The sequence below is a fragment of the Felis catus genome, chromosome B2 (genome assembly GCF_018350175.1).
Source record: "Felis catus isolate Fca126 chromosome B2, F.catus_Fca126_mat1.0, whole genome shotgun sequence".
Lineage (NCBI taxonomy): Eukaryota > Metazoa > Chordata > Mammalia > Carnivora > Felidae > Felis > Felis catus.
Window position 1 is genome coordinate 149,311,135 of NC_058372.1, and position 16,406 is coordinate 149,327,540.

Genomic DNA, 16,406 nt, shown 5'->3' on the forward strand with positions numbered 1-16,406 from the left:
CTGCCTCTCGCCTCCCTCTGCTCGCAGCCTTGACGGGCGGGTGGGAGGCGCCCCTCGCGGAGCGCGGAGCCCCGTTGCCATGGAGACGTTGCGCGCGGGGTGGGGGTGGGGGCGCACACTAATGCAGCCTCTGCTCTGGACGCACCTGCACCACGTCCGCGGCCGAAGCGCGAGGGCAGCCAGGGTCCTGACCTTCTCAGAGCCTCTGGGAGGGTTTGCTTGCAGAGACTTGTGGGTTTTTTCTGTTTCTGGAAACCATGGAGACCGGGAGGGGTAGTTTCTCTACTCGAGACAGGAGATAGGACGTCACAGGGGGAGCAGAGAGACACGTGGGGGAACCCGACGGTGAGGGTGACCCACGACGTGCCCGATGGCCCCGTGCGCTGCAACCCCCCGCGCAGGACCCGGCCTCGCCCTCGGCACCCCTCTGCCCTCCGAGACTAGGTGTTGACTAAGTGAACTGATCAGCAAAGGTGGAACTGCCCCCGGGGGAGGGAGAGCCGTGCAACCAGACCCTCTCAACTGGGAAATCTCCCACCACAGCACGACCTGCACATTCGTGTTTCCTCATATCGTAGAAACACAGAACGTAACTCCACCTGTGTCCCCCTAGAGTTCGTGTATTTTTCTTTAGGACGCACGGGACGCTCTGGTAAAATAATCCTCCCCCGGAGGGTCTCGACGACTCTTCAGCTCGGAGGCCCCTGGGCAGGCCCCTCCTAGTGCCTTTCCATCATTCCCGACGGAGCGTCCCATGCCCCTGAACCCCGGCACGACCACGGCCACGGCCACGGCCACGGCCACGGCCACTCTCTCTCCTCCCACTCTGCCAGCCCCTAGAATGAGTTCCGATTTCCCATCGTGGGCTGTAGTCTCCAGCACGGGGCCCTTCGCTTCCTCCTCCACCCTCTCTCTTCCTCCGAGGTCTCCTGGACCCCTTCTGAGCGCCAGTGCCCGACCTCCGGGGGTTGTGCCCCCGCCGAGCTCCCAGCCCCGTGTCGGTAAGTACGACCACCTTCTCATCCGGGAAACGCGGTGTTGGTAAAGCCCCTTCCTGCTAAGCTTCCTGTAACTGCCACGGTCATCAGGGCCCCTAACCCCCTCTCCAGGCTCTCCACGCTGGTTCACAAACTCCCCCCCCGGCTCAACCGCCCCCAACCCTTCCCTTGCACGTGCCCGGCTGGTTTCTTACTCCGTGTTGTTGCCAAACGATTCGGCCTTCTGGGAGGCCCTGCCGCGCGCCCCCACCTGTCAGGACCCTCCAGAGGCCCCTCGGGTACCAGTCTTCCGTACCAGCCGCATGGCGTATCGCATCGTCGTTCTTCTGAACGTCCCATTCACGCAGCTGTAGAGCAAGCTTCTAGAAGGCTGGGACCATGTCTCATTTTCCCTTGTGCTCTCAGAGGCCAGCTTCGTTGATCACGAAGATACTCCTCAGCACTCCCAGACGTGTCAGGACGAAAAGGTCATCGGCTCAGAAAAATAAAGGGGTAGAACAAGGCGGGGAACGTACGGGTCCCCTCTGAGGTGGCGAACACCCTGAATTACACGATCTTTCACGACTACAGCCCGTCGTCGTTGGCATGAGGGAATTCATTAGAGCCACGTTTCTTGAGCCTGTGGTTTACAGAAATGACTGCTTTTAAGCTGGCTTTCCCCTTTGCGGGGAGCTGTTCCTCCAGAAACAATTACGCCTTGATCCTGACTCAACTAAGCCCAGTTTAGGGACATTATGATTGGCAATCGTCGATCATAACTGGCTCACCATTCGGTGTCCTTTCCCTCTCGTGCAGAGACGTCTGCACGGTCCCTCTGCAGGAAGGGGACGTGAAAAACAGCTCCACCCTTTCGATGAAGAGGGGAGAATTGAGGCCGTCTGCTTTTCCCAGGAGCAGGGAAGGGGAGATGTGATGGGCAACATCTTCTGCCCAGACACCCTTTCGGCCACCTGCGCGCTCCAAACGGCTCCCGGGGGCGCTGAGATTTCAAGATGGCACCTTGACCTCAGACTTGCAGCCTCCGGAACGGGGAGGAACCAGGGTCTTTTTCATTTTTTTTTTTTTAATTTTTTTAACGTTTATTTATTTTTGAGACAGAGACAGAGCATGAACAGGGGAGGGGCAGAGAGAGAGGGAGACACAGAATCTGAAACGGGCTCCAGGCTCTGAGCTGTCAGCACAGAGCCTGACGCGGGGCTCGAACTCACGGAGTGCGAGATCATGACCTGGCTGAAGTCGGACGCTTAACCGACTGCGCCACCCAGGCGCCCCGGGAGGAACCAGGGTCTGTTGTGTCTATGCTGCTCAGGACGGGCTTTGTTTGCGGCCGCAGCCCGAGGGACTGAGACCTGACTACAGGGTTCGGGTTGTGTGTCCCGGGCACGGTGGGTGCTTTTCGGCAGAGTCGCTTTGGACACAGTCCGTGCTCACGATTTCCAGACGTGTCTGGTGGCCGGCTCATCCGCAAGGAGTTGGTAGTAAGCGATCAAGGGCGGCTGTGTATGTGGAGAGATGAAACCCGTCATCGACAAGGGACAGATGGCAGCTGGCCTCAGACTCGGACATTCCTGAGCTTGAGTTGCTGGCCTGACACTTCGCGTCCATGTGGCCTGGGTCCCCAGCCCCCCCCCTCCCCCGCTGCTGCTGCGTCATCCGTCCCAATGTCCGCACTCGGCACCCGTGACGTTGGGAGACCAGGGATGCCACGGAGGGTCTCCGTGTCACGGCGAGCACTCCGTGAGCGCTGCTAACACGCTAGTAATAAAAACTGCAGAACGGATTAGAAGGCCCAGGAGGCCGTGGGAGGAGGCGGTGAGGTGCCTGTCACCAGAGGGACAGGGGAGGGGCCGGGAAGCACGACCCCTACAAGGACAGTCAGCTGCCCCGGGTGCAAGGGAGCCTCGGTAACGGCCCCTTCGAGTCTCCCACCAGCAGGAAGCAAAGCCACTGGTCTCCAATGTGCCTGCTTCCGGAAGCAGAGGCTGAGAGGCTGAGAGCAGGCCTGGCCCCGGTGACACCAAGGTGACCTCGCGGCGCTGACGGAGCAGAGGACGGGCCGGGGCGGTGTCGGAGCCGTGCACCTGCCGATGGGCGAGCTCTCCCTCCGCCTCGCGTCGCCTCGCGTGGACCGAAGCTGCCTGCATGCTCTTCTTTAGTCCCGGCTGGGGAGCCCTTCCGGAGGGCGTCCTGGGAGCACGTGTGAAAGCCACGCCTCCTGCGTCTGCTCCAAGTGACAACTTCCTCCACCGGCAACCTCAGGAGCCAGCTGGACATCTTTCTTAAGCTGGAAACCAGTCATCACGGCGCAAAAGATCCAGAAAGGGGGCCTTCGTGCGCCAATTCCTGTATGCGTTCCTGTCTGCTGGGATCTTGGCCCTCCGCTCCCGGCCCCGGGGATGCTGTGTGAGCTCTGCCCTCACGTCCTCATACGGCATCATCTTAGGGGTCTTACTCTTTAAGTAGCCCTTGGGCGCTTTTCCTGTTTCCCACTAAGCCACTCCACTATGGATTAGTGGGGACACCAAAGTTTCGGCACAGCCGTGTCTGTTTGGGATTGGCTCTGCTTCATTTCGCCCTGTGATGAACAGGCATCGAGACAGAGCCCACGGCAGGCTCATCTAGGGAGGACAAAGCGCGTCACGGGGCCCCGAGGCACTGAGGTGGCAGTTACACCCGCCCACCTTCTGTGTCTGCCCTGGCCCCACCGACTGTCGGGCCAGGGCCTGGGTCTGCGTGTGCGCCTCGCATGGCCTCACGGGGCAGCTGGCGGCGCTGTGCCTCCTGACTCACGGGGACGATGGTCTCACGTTGCTGTCATCTCAGTGGGGACACACAGGCCGCAGGGCTGACGGGCACCGACCGACCACTGTGCCAAGTACGGAGTTGTTCCCACCCAGGGATGCCGCCTCCTCGGTGTCCTGCTCACGGGGGTTTCTGAGACAAACCGGGGAGGGGAAAAGCGCCGTTTCGAGGCAAAGACCGCCCGCCGCATCGCACCTGCCGTGAGAATGCCGAGGCCAGACGGGAAACCAGGACGCTGAGAGGGCTTGGCGCTCGCCCGAGCACAGAGCTGTATCCGGGCGGCAGGTGCAGCGAGGCGATGGCTGTCCTCGTAGCTCAGGGACATTTCTGCCAGGCTGGCTCTTCAGGGAGGAATGCTGGCTGCTTCTTCCGCCTTCCTCGGGGCGACGAGCTTCTGTCCACTCTGCTCGGCGCCCTCCCGCGCCTCCCGCGGACACATCCCGGGAAAGGCCCCGGTTCTCCGCGCTGCAGTCAGCTCGGGAAACAGATGTGGCAAAGCAAACGGTCACGGCGTCCCAAAGATCCAGCATGAAGGCACCTGGAGACACCCTACGACTCCACCTTACAGGCCAGCCAGACCCCCGCATGGTGGGGAGAATCCAGGCCGTCCCCCGGGTTAATTTAACCCTCAGACGAGGCTCTTGGCAGCCCTCTGGGTGGGTTTGCACAGCAGATAATCGGGATAGAATTATTTGAGTGTTAGCTGTTAGAACCCTCTCATTACTAAATACGCATCGTTCTCTTTGGTCTCCCGGCTTCCGTTTGACATCTTCCGTAAGCGCAGGTGGGTAAACTTACAGATGGTGAAAATGCGGACTCTAGACACAGCCTTGCAAGGCGCCAACTTACTCTCCCTCCTTTCCCCTCTCAGGCCCCCCGGGATGGCTTGGCCCCGGTGGGATGAGGCCCCGTAGGGGTGGGGGACAAAGAGGTCCAGCGCGGGTGTCAGAGCGCACGCGTGGGGCACGGCAGGACACGGACCGGTCCCAGCCAGCTCTGCTGACATCCGAGGAAGTCACAGGTGTGGAGAGGGAGAGACTGTAGTAACCACCGTGGTGCTCGACTGGCATTGGCGCCCTCAGCGTGAGCTCCTTGACAACACGGGTGGGCCAGTGTAGACATCGATGTAGAGGTCAAGTGTCGAAGGGCGTTTTTCTGTGCCAGAAACCGAGGAGATGCTCAGGCAACGGCAGGGCCACGCGGACAGACACGGAGGCCAGCCCGAAGGGCTCCCACCGGCCAAGTCGGGGGCTATTTGAGCACCAAATGACGAAAGTACTGGGTTATAACTCACGGGAAAAGGCAGGAAGCCCGAGCCCACGCCGACCTAAATGACTAAATTAGTAGATTGGAAGTACAACGATACTTACGTAACCGCAGAGTCCGTCCACACACAAAATAGTTACGGTGCGGAAGGTGCCAGATACACGCCCGCCGGGAGTCGTGGAGATCAGGCGCCCCGACGGGACGCAGGAGACCAGGCCCCCCTCTCCCGCGGGCCTGACAGAGCAGCACGCCCTGAGGAAGCACCAGACGAAGCCTACATTACCATCTGCCACGTGCCAAGGACACAAGGGTCACAGAAGTCCCGAGGAACCTTCCAGATCGAAGCACACCAAGGGACAGGGCCACGACAAGCAAGGAGGGGTCCTGGGGAGATGCTTTTTCTCTAAGGTGTTGGTGGAAACGGAGCGAGGTCTGCGGGTCGGGGGGCAGTGGGCCATCATCCGGATGGCGGTGCAGTGAGAACCTAAGAGAACGTCCTTTGTGGGAAACACACCCGAAGGTTCAGGGGTCGATGGGCATCATGGTGGCACCTTACCCTCCAAGGCCTCAGAGGAGAGACATTTTGCACCGTTCTTGCCAACCTTCCCGTAAACTTGAAACTCTTCAGGAGGAAGATATAAGGTACAGGCGGCCAAGTGTCTCCGAGCGACTCGGGGACGGGACGGGGCGGGGGTAGTTCACTGGTCACCACATTTTCGGCTCCACATTTGACGATTCCTCCACTTCTGTCCATATCAGCAGTAACCCCTGTGTCAGGGGGTCTGCAGAGAAAGCAGGCGGTTTATGACAGGCCGAGGCCTGAAAACCTTCTTCCCGTGTCCAAGGGCAGGAAAAGGACTTTGACCTTCTTTTGGCTTTGTATTCCATCAGGCCCCCCAGGGATGGGGCAGTGCCCCCCACGGATGGGACGATGCCCCCCACGGACGGGACGGTGCCCCCCACGGATGGGACGGTGACCCCCACGGACAGGACTGTGCCCCCCACAGATGGGACGGTGGCCCCCACGGATCGGACCCTGCGGTGGTCCCCACGGGTGGGACAGTGCCCTGCACGGTGGCGAGGGTGAGTGTCTTTACCCGTGCACGAGTCAAATGCTCACCTCCTGCACAACCACCCTCACGGACACCCCCGGTGACGATGCTTGCCAGCTCTCCGGGGGCCGGTTGCCCATTACAACCCGTGTCTGTGCATGCTCGTTCTTTCTCGGCGGTGGAAACTTCTGGGGAGCCCCGCAGGGAGTCGTATCATTAACTCCTCATTCGTTCCTGAGAAAGAGAACAGCAGAAAGTCCGTCAGACAGAGACCCCAAGAATTCGGGTGGGTGGGTGGCTCGCATGAGCCAAAGCTTCACCTTCACTCAAAGCATGCAGGGGCGCCTGGGTGGCGCAGTCGATTAGGCATCCGACGTCGGCTCAGGTCACGATCTCGCGGTCCGTGGGTTCGAGCCCCGCGTCGGGCTCTGTGCTGACGGCTCGGAGCCTGGAGCCTGTTTCGGATTCTGTGTCTCCCTCTTTCTCTGCCCCTCCCCTGTTCATGCTCTCTCTCTGTCTCAAAAATAAATAAACGTTAAAAAAAATTAAAAAAATAAAGCATGCATATTAGTCTGAGTTCTCCAGAGAAACAGAACCAGTAGGGTGTGTGTGTGTGTGTGCGTGTGTGTGTGTGTGTGAGAGAGAGAGAGAGAGAGAGAGAGAGAGGAGACCCTTCTCGCTCCAGGGAGGTCAGCCTTTTATTCTATTCAGGCCTCAACTGACTGAGTGAGCTCCACCCCCTTTAGGGAGGACAATCTGTGCAACTCAACGTCTACCCATTTAGAAGTTAATCTCATCCAGGAGAACCCTCATAGCGGCATCCAGAATAATGTTTGACCCCATCTCTGGGCACCGTGGCCCAGCCAAGTTGACACAAGCAACCCTGACAACGGATCAAGACGTTTGAACGCAAGACCCAAAAGGAAAGCAGAACAAGTTTTCAATTCTTTGGGGCCATGGTTTCACGCAAGAGTCTCATTATTTGAACACGGAAGTGGTAAGTTGCCTGAACGTCACAGCTGCGGTCCGCTGTAAATGCCGGGTCCCCGTTCTCCGCCTCACCGTCTATGACAAAGGTGCAGTGGCCCACGGCAGCCGTACAGACGACACAAGGGCAGGCCCGTCCCGAGCTCAGCTTAAAAATCAGCGAGCAGCCTGCGGAAATTAAGCGGAAGATGTACCGCATCCTTGAGAGGTTGACATTCTCCCGGAAAGTCACCGGTGGGGGAAACGTGGATCCCATCGGACAGGGAAGGCACAGATATTATCAGGAAGGCAGAGGCGAGCTTTATAAAGGACACAACCTCGGAACGTCGACGACCCCTGCTTTTGCATACAGACTGACACAGCAGCCCCAGAGAGGGGTCAAGAGCTCCTGATTTTAATATTCGAGAAGCCTTGCTGGCCTGAGTGAAAGCTAGCTGCCATCCGCCCACCTGTCATCACCTTGGAAACTGTCATCCCGATTTACAAACACGGTCATCGTCATCGCTGGGAAGATGCCCTCTGGCCACCTGCCTGAGCGGTGCTCCCTCCCAGCCCCGTGATGAAGAGGAGAGGAGAGGACGGGGCTCCGCACACACTTTCCCAAGTTCAAGTCGGCTCGCCAGGCTTGGGCGCCTCCACACCCAACAGACGCACTGGGCAGAAGTCAGATTCGAGAAAACCGAAGTGCGACACGAGGCAAACGGGGCAGAGTTTTGCTTCCAGGAGGGCTCACGTTGCCTCGGGGCCTCACCCCCAGAACGCGGACGTCGGTGAGCCCTTCCCGAGCTTTCTGTGTCTAAGCAGGTGTCCGTGCAATCCATTCCCGCCGCCCGGGACTTGGTGACCGCAAGGCCACGCGGAGCTTGGGGGGCGCAAAGCCGGCGTGACGAGGCCTGAGTCACCGCCTGCCCACCTTTTCTCGGCAGGAACAGCAGAGAAAAAGGCGTTGCACAAACACCTTCGCTCTACGTGAGAGAAAGTGCTCAGTAATTGAGTGCGTTCCCGGCCAGCAGGTCCCCAGAGGGAGCCTGGGTCTCAGCAGGAATAGACTCCCGGCCTCGCCGTGTCCTCTGGCCCTCGGGGGGACCGCACTGCCTACCCCCCACCCGGGGGTTGAATGGCACGGCTCCCGCACCGAACACCTTCCTGGAACTCGTGCACCCGGGTTTGGCTCCCCGGGCAAAGAGTCACCCCTCGTGCTCTGCTTGGGGACGTGCCCAGGGTCCGAGGCCCTCTGTATGATGGGGACGCAGCCCCTGGGCCCACTCTGTCCACTAAGTGGGGGCAAGGCCGCGTTCTGCTGACTGCCGTCCTCTGCTGACCCAGGACGGCCCTGCCTCTGCCCTGCCCCATGGCGGCCTCCCCACCCCTGTCATCTCTGCAGGAGCAAGGGACCAAAGGAGCCGGTGACAAGGCCACACCACAAGCCCGCCTCACCGTTGAAGGAAGCTGGAGGATGCCAGCCACCGGCGGCTCTCCACGTTGGCCTGGAACCTGACGATGCCCTCAGTTCAACCGGGCAGGCGCCGGCGGATTGCACGGAGCGCGGGTGGGTGTGGGGGGCCACGCAGCGAGACGCGGGTGCCATTATTTACCCATTTACGCCTTTCACAGCAGACCTGCTGTGCGATAGGGGCATGCTCAGCTGGTGTTTTTAAAGGTTCAAGTGCCTTTCTTAATGCCAGTCGCCATCTGTGCGGTAATCGAACTGTGCCCCTGGATCAAACTATACCTGAAGACAGAGTTTTCAATTACTGGAGCCAACTAATTCACTTCAATTTTTTAAAAAATATCTTTTTTACTTTATGTTTATCTATTTACTGTGAGAGCGAGCGGGGGAGGAGCAGAGAGACAGGCAGAAAATCCCAAGCAGGCTCCACGCCGTCAGCACGGAGCCCAACGAGGGGCTCGATTTCATGAACCTTGAGATCATGACCTGAGCCGAAATCAGGAGTCAGATGCTTAACTAACTGAGCCCCCCAGGCGCCCCTGACAGCTGCTTTCTTCCAGAACCTTCCCAGACCACGTTCTTTAAAGCACAGCCCCTCCCTACCCCCCCCCCCCCCCCCGGATACTCATCACCACTAAATGGACCAACCACAGTCCTTATTCACTGTCTGTTCCTGTCTGTCCTAGGATGTAGGCCCCAAGAGGAAGGGCTTCTGTCTATCTGTTCACAGCTGGGTCCAGGTGCCGGAAGCCTGCCTGGCTCACGGAAGCGCTAAAACGTCTGTTGAGTGAACGAAGAAGCCCCTGGTCTAATGGCAGGTGAGGTGCAGCCCTTGTCTTCACTCAGCAAGAGCCCTCGCAGAGGTGAGACCCCAGATCCCCAGACACGGGGGCAGAGTGCTGTCCAGGAAGTCTGCAGAAGATTCTGAGGGTCACAGTGGAGCTGGTGTGAAAGTGGACTTGTGTGTGTGTGTGGGGGGGGCGGTGGTTGGGGGCTGCAGGAGAGCGTTCTAGGCACACAAAGCAGGGACACTTCAGGCCTTGGGGACGTGGTGGCCAGACCCCTCCAGAGCCCGCCGAGTGCTGGTGCTGCTGTGGTGTTACAGCGGAGGGGACTGGGGGGTCCCTGGTGCCCACACTAAGGACCGCAGGCCTGACCCCATGGCAGAGAGCCCCCTGCTGTGATTAAGTCAGGTGCACACGGTCCTGAGGTGCACTTGGAGGAAAGATTGGCTTGGAGCCAGTGGGGGGGGGGGTGTCTACGTGAGGAATCAGGGGGCTCTGAACCAAGTCCCGCTGGAAAGGAGAAAATGAGTGTAATTCAGACACTTTCTGACTGACTGAGGGCAGCAGAACGGAGGACAAGAAAGTTCCAAGTTAATGCTGGGGTTTCCTGGAGGCAGAGGGGAGGGGACGTTCACGGAGGGGGACAGCAGGCCTCCACGGGAAGCAGAGGCCGGACACCATAATCACTCACAGATGATGCAGGGTGTGGGGAGGGGGACCCGAGTACCAAGGGGCCAGGGCCCTTCCCCGCGCTGGGGTGCTGGCGGCCCCAAGGTCACTCCCGGACCTCACTGTTCATGTCTTCCCCTGAGTCCATTCGCGGGCCCTCTTCCCATGGTGCTTCAGGCAAGGGGGTCTCCCCGACGCCGGCCCTCAGCTCTGGGGTGGGGGGAGCGCCCTCGGCCGTGAGGGAGACCCCTGTCCCTGCCCTCCCGGCTTGTCCTCTCCCAACCGCTCCTTCCCACCCACTGGGCGCTGACTCTCCGGGGTGGGGGTGGGGGTGGGGGGGGCCCTTGGCCCCACCGCCCAGGGTCTGCAGCGAGAAGGGCGTGGGCAGAGCTGGATCCTGTTGACGAAGCTTTGGGCTGATGGCTGGGGTTCGTGGAGTCCAGAGCCGAGGGCCAAGAAAGAATTCTTGAAGACGTCTTTGGTGTATAAGGTGATTTTATTAAAGCCTGGGGACAGGATCCGTGGGCAGAAAGAGCTGCCCTGTAAGTGTGTGTGGGGGTGGGGGTGGGGGGAGGGTGACCGTTTCAAGGAGTCGGGAGATAAAGCCAAGAGGGAGTTTCCAAAGAGACTTTCACAAGCTCAAGGCTTCCTGGAGGCCTGGCTACGGTCAAGCCAAGGTTGTTCTTCCCTCTAGCAAAGCATCAGCATCAAGACAGCAGGGAGTCCCTGGACTTGAGGCTGTGATGCGATTGCCTCTTTCTGGAAAACTGGTGGAGACCTTATCCGTTTAACCTTCCGTTTTTTGTCCTTTCCTGGTTTGGGGGGACGGGGGTGCCGTCAGCCTGCCCCACGCTCCCTCATCACAGTGAGCGATGCGCACACACGCTTCTGTGTCTCTGGACGGGACCGAGCCCTCGGAGGGCGGACGTCTGCTCCTTCCCGTGTCCTCGGCCGCCACCGGGCCGGTACTCGCTGGCATCGACCCAGTCACCGAACAGGTGACCGCCACCCTTCACCCAGCTCCAGGCCAAGACGGGGGCTCGGGAACAGTCACTCGGCGAGAGCTGTCCGCTGCGCGCTAAGCCTTCTGTGCCCCTGACCCTGCTCAGCCGCGGCAGCCTGAACCTGGGCCCGAACCTGGGCCCGGCCTCGCCGGCACCCCGCCGGGTCCGTCCACCCGCAGGCAATGCCACCGGCACCCCGCCGGGTCCGTCCACCCACAGGCAATGCCTAGAGTAGCATCGTCACAAATAAGCCCTAAGTAAAAAGATAATGGCTCATCAGAACAAAGAGAAGGCAGACTTTGGATCCGAAGGTGTCTGAGCCGCCACTGTTTTCCTTGATTCCCCGGGGCTAGAAAATAAATGCAATTCAAACGTGAAGTTTGCTCCAATTCACTGGCTAGGCCGGAAATCATGAAGTTGAAACCCTAGCCTCGAGCCGCGTCTTTGCAAAACGACTCAAAGGAACAATAGCCAGCTTTTCAATGACTCTCTGGGGTGCGAAGTTTCTTTGTCTACTAAGGACATTGCTGGAGGCGACCAAGGTGATGAGGGACTCCAGCCAGTGGAGACACAGACAAAATCCCGGTTTCTGCTTCACCCTCTGCCTTTGCACAGACAGGAGACACAGCCGGTCCAAGCAGAAGAGAAGCAGAGACACGGGGCCCAGCAGGCCGACGGGAAAGCCTGGGGCGAGGGGCGAGGACCACCCACGCCTGCCTCCTTCCTGGGAGGCTGAGCCTGGGCCCCGCCCACAGCTCCTGGAAGGCAGCGCGCTGTCCCTCTCCCCGTCACAGAGACAGAAAAAGGGGACTGCCTTTTTTTTTTTTAATCTTTTTTCTTTCAACGTTTATTTATTTTGGGGACAGAGAGAGACAGAGCATGAACGGGGGAGGGGCAGAGAGAGAGGGAGACACAGAATCGGAAACAGGCTCCAGGCTCCGAGCCATCAGCCCAGAGCCCGACGCGGGGCTCGAACTCCCGGACCGCGAGATCGTGACCTGGCTGAAGCCGGACGCTTAACCGGCTGCGCCACCCAGGCGCCCCAAAAGGGGACTGCTTTTGATCAAACTCCGGATACGGCCACTTGACCACCCAAGCAGAGCGATCACTCAGCCTTCAGCATCTTTGTCTTGGGAAACCGGGTCTTTGAGTCATGCTTATTTTTATGCATTCCCAAGTACGCTGCCTTCCGCGGGGCCTTGAATGCTTCGGGGAGTCCAATTTCTGAGGCTGCGGCACCTGCTATGACACTGATGAGGGAGCCTCAGGCAGGCTGAGGACAAAGTACCCCAAGGTGGGATGTGGGTGACATTCCTCGGGCTCTCCCGGCTGCCCAAGAACAAAGGAGAGGAAAGGAAACAGAAGGTTCACTGAAGAGAGATGACAGTCATGCAGGACAGGAGTCTCCGTCAGCTTACAAATTAAATTACAAGAAAAAGGCAAGTTTATCAATAGCCTCATCTCCAGAAACTCCTAGAGACTCAGTTTCCTGGAGCCCAACGTCACCCTCCCCTCCACAGTGATGTGGGGAAGAAAGGCAGAAGGAAATGGCAGTTAATTAAAGTCCTTATAACCTGCAGCCCATTGACAGATACTCGAGGCAAATGGAGTGAAATGTTTCTCCAGACCTCCCTACTACTGTCGTAATGCTAATGCTCCCCAAGAGGGGAAAACAACCTTCGCTGGACAAGAGCTAGGTCTCCGGGATCCGGTGAGCCTTCCTTAGCATGCGAAAGCCTTTTGCAAACTTCCCCTTAAGTTTACCTCCCCCAGCTCCCAAATATATAACCAGTCTCCCCTCCTGATCCTCCAGCGGGGGGGGGGGGACCCCTCTTTCTGCCCAAAGGTGCTGTCCCTGGAATAAAACCACCTTTTTGCACCAAAGATGTCTCAAGAATTCTTTCTTTGCCATCAACTCCAGACCACCCCCCCCCCGCCATCACCCCAAAACTTCACCAATACCGTCTCCCTTTGCCCGGTCCCTCTCTGTCCCTCTCTACCTGTCGCCTTTCGAATCGCTGCGTTTCAGGCGTGTCTCCTTGATATTGTGGAATTTGGGTTTGCTTTTGAGCCATTTAAAAAAGCTTCTTTTTCAATGGGTAAGTGATGTGCACCCACGTGTATTCATATGACTGGTATGTGTGGTCTCAACTCGGTCACTTATATCGTGTGGCAATTACTGCGGGGGTTATGTTACCGTTAATGTGTCCTTACCTTATTTGGTGTGCCCTTTTTGTGAAAAATCCATTTTGGTTCTTGGGAAGGTTTGTGTTTTCGCTCTAGCGGTCACCTTTAGATTAAGACTTCACAGCGTTCACATGGTGTCTCTGAAAAATAAAGCTTTCACAAGGTAACAGAACTCACCTCTACAGTTACATCCCTCGAAGACATTCCAGAGATAAACGATGTGAATGTACACACTGGAAAGGACCCGCAGGGTGCCCGGAGAAACTGGCCCAGAATGATCCGCTGAGACGTAGCCTAGCAAACCTCCACGGAACTAAGTAAATACCATGTCCTCTCTCAATCCGTTGCCAGGGTCTGGCTGTGTGTGCCCTTCTCTGCCTTCCAGAAGTTTACTGATACATCCGTCAGCTGTCCGGGAGCAAGCATTCTTGTCCCCTTCAAAGGTCCTTCTAACTGAACTAAGAATCAAATTGACATGAGACAGCTTAACAGGAGAAAATCAAATTTAATAGCGTACGTACGGGGAATCCACACAGACAGAAATCCCAGAGACAGGCCAAACGAGGTATAAATGTCATTCTGAACTAAGGAGAAGGGGGCAGGCGTCTGGGACTTCCAGGAAAGAAATTCCATTCACAGGAGATGTACGAGAGTAAATGTTTGGTAAAAAAAAAATGTTTTCATGGCCACACACAGTTGGGACACAGAGGACTTAGATCAAACCGGCTGTGCTAGGTTCCTGCTCCCCATCTACACCCCTAGTTCATGGTAGAACTGTGGTTATTTACTGTGAGCTCTCCTGGAGCAGGGCCTCGGTCTAAATTCTTTCTTCCACCGTTGAGGGGGACTTAAAGAACTTTCCCTGAATCTTGTGTGTTTTGATTTTTATTTTAACTTAAAAAAAATGTTTATCTTTGGGGGAGGGGGGGTGAGGGGCAGAGAGGGAGACAGAATCTGAAGCAGGTTCCAGGCTCCCGGCTGTCAGCACAGAGCCTGACGTGGGGCTCGAACTCACAAACCACGAGATCGTGATCTGAGCTACAGTCGGACGCTCAACCGACTGAGCCACCCAGGCGCCCCTTGATTGCCTTTTTAAGTCAAAATAATCTTCATGCCAACGTTGATGTGGAAATGTTGGGGTTTGTTGTGAATGGCTAAGGAAGAATTGTTGAGACATCTTCAGTACAAAAAGGTGGTTTTCTCATAGCACCGGGACAGGACCGGAGGCAGAAAGAGTTGCGCTGGGGTTGCGGGGGGAGTGACCAATTACATCCGTTCAAGTTGGGAGGGGTTAGGGACAGCACAAGCTTTCAAGGAATTTTGGAAACAAGATTTCCAGGACCCTGAGGGGACTCAATTTCTAAATGTTTCTAAATCCTCAGAGGATTTTCGGGGGTGGGGGTGGGGGTGGGGATAATGTTAAGCTAAGGTCACCTCTTGTCCTCAGCAAAGTGTCACCATCATCTAGGAGCTGAGCTCCTAGAGAGAGGCCACTCTGCCTGTTTCACGGACCCGGACCGGGCTGGAAACTGTAAGGAAATTTAATTTTTGCTTTTGCTTATGTTTCCCACATCAAAGTGACCCATCCGGTTGGGTACTAACTATTCACGTCTTAAGCTGCACCTGTTGAGAATCTATTAAGTGCTTTCTCATTTGTAGTCTGTGCGTTGCCAGAAAGGCAAATGTTACAAAGGATAACCTCAATCTTCTTTAAAAAAAAAAAAAAAAAAAATCCCTGTAGCCCTGATCAAGTCAGCCAACTTTACTGCATGGTTTTAACTGTGATGAGATCCTTCAGAGACCTCCCGTCCAACAATTCCCACGGTCCTCGTTTTTGTAGGAGGACCATTTTCCAGTGGGCTCCTCTTTGGAGTAATGGCATCACAGTGTGTAAGCCCTACTCTACAGAATCCAAAAACCAGCACCCAGACCAGCGTTGTCCATTGGGGTCTTGGGTCCCCACCCTTGTCCGGTTGGTAGGGGTCTTGGGGCCCCATCCCCAGGACCTGTGAATATGACTTCATTTGGAATAGGGTCTTTGCAGATGTAATCAAGTTAAAATGAGGTCGTCGGGGTGGCCCTTGTCCAAGATGTCTGGTATCCTCCTCAGAGAGAGGAGAGGGGGATCTGACATGGAGACAGGCACACACAGCGGGGAGCCACGGGGAGACAGAGGCAGGGGCTGGAATGATGTGTCCATTTGCCAAGGACCGGCAGGAGCCACAAGAGACACGGGAGGACTTTCCCTCCAGCGTTCAGAGCAAGCGCGGCCCTGCCCACACCGTGGGCTCAGGTATCTGGCCTCCAGAACCACGAGAACGCATTTCTGTGGTTTTAAGCCCCCAGTTTGTGGTCCTTTGTACGGTGGCCCTGGGGACACGCACAGAGCCTTAAAGATTCACCCTGCAGGGAAACAGAATCCAGACTAGACTCTGATGAGAAACTCGGCATCTTATTAAAAACCTTTTTGCTGTTGGAATCGATCGCACCCACCTGGCAACCAACAATAATCAGAAGGCGTGAGAGGAAGCATCAGTGACCCGAACAGCAGCACCTTTGACGGCCACTCAGTTCGGGGGGCTTCTGTTATAGACAAGGTTCGGAACGTGTGGGTGGTCTTAGGGTCAAGTAAGCCAACGTTCTGAAGGGTCGACCACAATGCCCGGCACCGAGTAAATTCTAAGTGTTTGGTAAGGAAAAGAACCAGGACAGATAGATGGGTCGGATTTCAACCCACGCGGCCAAACACGTGTGAAAAGGGCCGAGAGCGAGGAGGAACGGCGCCGAGGGTTCCCAAAGCTCGGGAAGCCCATTTCACAGAGCCCTCCGTGTCCTCCGTTCATAGATGCGCCAGGTGGCGAGTCTGGGCAGCGCCTGCGGCCCCGACCGCCCAGCAGCAGAGCCATTTCGTCCTGCACCCAACGGAGGGGCGCGGTGTCCACGGGGGGAGCCCTGCCCTCGCGGCCACCCCGCGTCACGGTACTTCTGAGGACTGATTTGCCGGTGGCCCCTGCACTTCTGTGTCTGGGCTACGTCCTCACAGAAAGGAACCGAGGCAGGATTTGAACCGGTCTTCAGTCTGCAGGTCAGAGCACCGACGGGGCGGGCACGCCGGCCGGCACCTTGTCGCGCACCCAGTGTCCCCCGCGGCCCCTCAGAGCATCTCGCCTGCTAGCACCAGGCCCTCAGGGGACACACCCATGCGA

At 57.5% G+C, this 16,406-nt stretch overlaps 1 long non-coding RNA gene across 1 annotated transcript; it reads left to right on the forward strand.

Moving 5' to 3' along the window:
• The first annotated feature begins 537 nt into the window (after window positions 1–537).
• On the forward strand, window positions 538–11,896 carry LOC123385611. The gene is made up of 4 exons (XR_006598486.1): window positions 538–1,001; window positions 8,490–8,654; window positions 9,242–10,499; window positions 10,704–11,896. It is a non-coding gene; the product is annotated as an uncharacterized LOC123385611 (long non-coding RNA).
• The last annotated feature ends 4,510 nt before the right edge of the window (window positions 11,897–16,406 follow it).